This window comes from Alexandromys fortis, unplaced genomic scaffold, assembly GCF_014885135.2.
Source record: "Alexandromys fortis isolate MF-2015 unplaced genomic scaffold, M_Fortis_MF-2015_v1.1 scaffold_56, whole genome shotgun sequence".
In the NCBI taxonomy this organism is placed as follows: Eukaryota; Metazoa; Chordata; class Mammalia; order Rodentia; family Cricetidae; genus Alexandromys; species Alexandromys fortis.
Window position 1 is genome coordinate 1896898 of NW_026067935.1, and position 3746 is coordinate 1900643.

Below are 3746 nucleotides of genomic sequence, written 5' to 3' on the forward strand. Positions count from 1 at the left end.
TTTTTTTTTTTTTTTTTAAGATTTATTTATTATGTACACAGTGTTCTGTCTGCATGTATCCCTGAACGCCAGAAGAGGGCACCAGATCTCATTACAGGTGTCTGTGAGCCACCACGTGGCTGAGAAAGGAACGCAGGACCTCTGGAAGAGCAGCCATTGCTCTTAACCTCTGAGCCATCTCTCCAGCCCCTGCCTCACTTGCTTTAAATCCCCACGACTGGATTTTTTTTTTCTTTAATTTGCTGGATGTAGCAGTGCACATCTGTAACCCCAGCACTTGGGAAGTAGAGGCAGGAAGGTTAGTTCATAGTAATCCTTGACTACACAGCAAATTGGAGGCCAGACAGGGCTATGAGAAATCTTGCCTCAAAATAGTAATTTCAACATTTCTGTTTCATTAGGCAATGTGTACTTTTAGAAAGTAAGACCATTGACAGTTTGTGTCCCACAAACGTAAAACATAGAAACTGTAAAACACTTAGAGATCACAGCCAGTCCAGTCAGCACTGGACTGGAGTCCTGTGGTAGACTATTAGCTTATTTCAGTGGTTCTCAACCTTCCTAATGTTTGGACCTTTAATACAGTTCTTCATGTTACAGTGATTCCCCCAAGATAAAATTACTTTTGTTGCTACTTCCTAACTGCAATTTTGCTACTGTTAGGAGCTGTAATATAAACAGCTGGTGGAAGGGTCGTGACCCAAAGGCTGAGAAACACTGGCCTAGCCCAACTAAGCCTGTAGCTTTAGCAGAAGAGGAGCACCATTGTGAAAGATGCCCAAGACAAAGCAGAGCACATACACGGTGCACCTAGGCCAGACCCGCAGAACTGGTCAAACTGATCTATGTTCATCCATGCTGTGGGTCACTAGTTAATGGCTATATAAAAGAAAACAATGAATGAAGCAGAACTAAAGTACAATTTCATCTTTTATCTCCAAGACAGGGTTTCTCTGTGCAGTTGGCCGCCCTCAAACTCAATCTGTAGACCAGGCTGGCCTCGAACTCAGAGATCCACTTGCTTCTGCTGGGATTAAAGGTGTGTACCACCACTGACCAGCTAATTCATCTCTTTTGAAAGCAGGTTTATTATTACATTTATTTAAATATGTGTGTTGTATGCTACTGTATGCTCGTAGAGGTCTGAGAACCACTTTCAGGAGTTGGTTCTCTTTTCACTCCTGAGTCCTGAGGATTGGACTCAGGTCCTCAGGCTTGGTTGCTAACACTTCTACCTGCCAAGCCTCTTGCTGGTCCCTTGTCTTTTTTTATTATTATTATTTATTTATTATGTATACAATATTCTTTCTGCGTGTATGCCTGAAGGCCAGAAGAGGGCACCAGACCTCATTATAGATGGTTATGAGCCACCATGTGGTTGCTGGGAATTGAACTCAGGACCTTTGGAAGAGCAGGCAATGCTCTAACCACTGAACCATCTCTCCAGCCCTCCCTTGTCTTTTGAGAAAACACTTGAAAAGTAACAGCACAACATCAGTGAGTTATTCTTCACTGGTCAGAAAGTATGGCGAAGGGACTGAGACATGCCAGGGATGGAAAAAAGCAAAGTGTTACCCACAAACTGGCTACTGGTTTACTGGCATAGGCTGCCTCTAGGATTCTGCTACTAGCACCCTTTCCTAGAAATCTGAAGGCCCATTTTCTGTGCCTGGAGGACTGCCATCAGGACCTGGTCATCTCCACATACCCTTACTTGGTACAACCTGCTATGTGACAAAACTTCTGGGGAGACATAACACACACATCTATTCACCCCAGATACAGAACCCACAACAGACCAAATTTTATGAATACTACCAAAGTCCGACTTAGTGAACCACTGAGTTTTATTGGGGTAACTTATAGGAATATGGGTGAAGTTACTTATAAGCGCAGAAATGATTTCAACAGCTGCACATCAAAGCCCACTCCCAGCATGGGTGACAGCTCACAAAGCTGGGAACCTGGAGCACATCGCATGGCCAGTGGACAGAATCAACAGGTCTGGAGAGTACCCTTTAGTGTTGCCGGTGTTGGCTTAGTTCTCTTCCAGCAAGCTTGACTGCTTTCTGCTTCTTCCTGGCAGCTGGTGTGGTCTCAGTCTGAACAGCTAAAGCTTCCTTCCTTGTAAGGGGCACTCTTATCTTGTATTGTTTACTGTGGCAGGGAGGGGCCTAGTGAATCTGATTAGTTTCACGGACTTCCTAAAGCTATTTTGAATTGTTCAGTTTTCTTAAGGAGCTACCTGCAAAACGAACACTTTAATGTTGGAGAAAACTATTACACAAAAGACTGCACCTGGGCCAAGGGCACCAGGGACCCTACCTCCACCTCCAGGGGAAACCCTGCTTTTATAACCTGTGTTAGAAACCTGTAGCCAGGCATTCAAGTCCCCAGTGGCTTCTAGGTGCCACATCTGACCATCCCTTAAAAGTGGCAGTTGGCCCGTCTGCCCCAGAACTCCGTTTCAATCTTCTTCCCAGATCACTGACACTTTGCAGGGACTATTTTCCAGGGATGTCTTCCAAGCACCTTGCCTTCTATCCCAAAACATCCCAGGTAATTCTTAGGCTGCTGGAGCAAAGCCACTGCTCCTCAGGATACCAAGCACTGCTTGGTGCTGAGAACAAACTGTCCATGCCTCACCCAAGGTTTGAGGCCCCTACCTACCCAGACAGCATCATTCCCACAGCACCCTGATTGTCACTCATCTCCCTGCTGCCTAAGGCTGGGTCAAATGAACCAAACTGTAGATTATGAACCCACAGTGTACCAATGGGGTAATAAAATTCTGTTCTCAGGGTGGTGGCACACACCTTTTAATCCTGGCACTCTGGGAGGCAGAGGCAGGCAGATCTGAGTTCAAGGCCAGTCTGGTCTACAATGCAAATTTCAGAATAGCTAAGACTGTCAGAGAAACCTTGTCTCAAAAAGACAAACTCTATTCTCTAAGTCCCCAAAGAGCACCCTAATAGATGTCCCACTAATAGACAATGGGACATCAATGACCTTTGCCCTCATGGCACACTGGACTCAACTGTAAATCCACCACATAGACTAGGGCTGAGGACAAGATCCAGTGACAAGTCTACATCACGGACAAGTGACCTATTAAGCACCAACAGGCTAAGATGCTGCAAGTAGGCCTTCAGGATGAAGAGGGGAGGGTACATAGCAGTTGCAGGTACCTCAGGAAGCCTGAGTTCTGCAACGTGGCCCTACTATGTGTGAATGCTGAGACATCACCCAACTCCACCTCAAGCTTCAAAAGAGTAAAGGTACAGCTGGGCGGTGGTGGCACACACCCTTAATCCAAGCATTAGGGAGGCAGAGGCAGGCGGGTCTGAGTTCAAGTTCATCCTAGCCTACAGAGGAGTACCAGGACAGGCTCCAAAGATACAGAAAAACCCTCAACAAATAGAAAAAAAGAGTAAAAGGTATCAAAGGATTCAAGACTGACAGTATTGCTTCCAGCAGAGGGTTTGACATAGTGCACCTTCATCTGCGTAGCATGACTGCACTCCTCATGGCTGAGTTATCACTGCTTCACACCCACAAGTCCAAAGCAGGCTTCTACCCAGTTCTTACCTTCTGTGTCCCTGGCTGCATCTACAGAACCAAAGCAAGCAGTTCTGGACTACTTCAGATACAGGGTGCATGAAACTCTTCTCCCATGTTCTGTATTGGTTTGAGAAAACCTCCTGGCTGGGCAGTGGTGGCGCACGCCTTTAATCCCAGCACTCGGG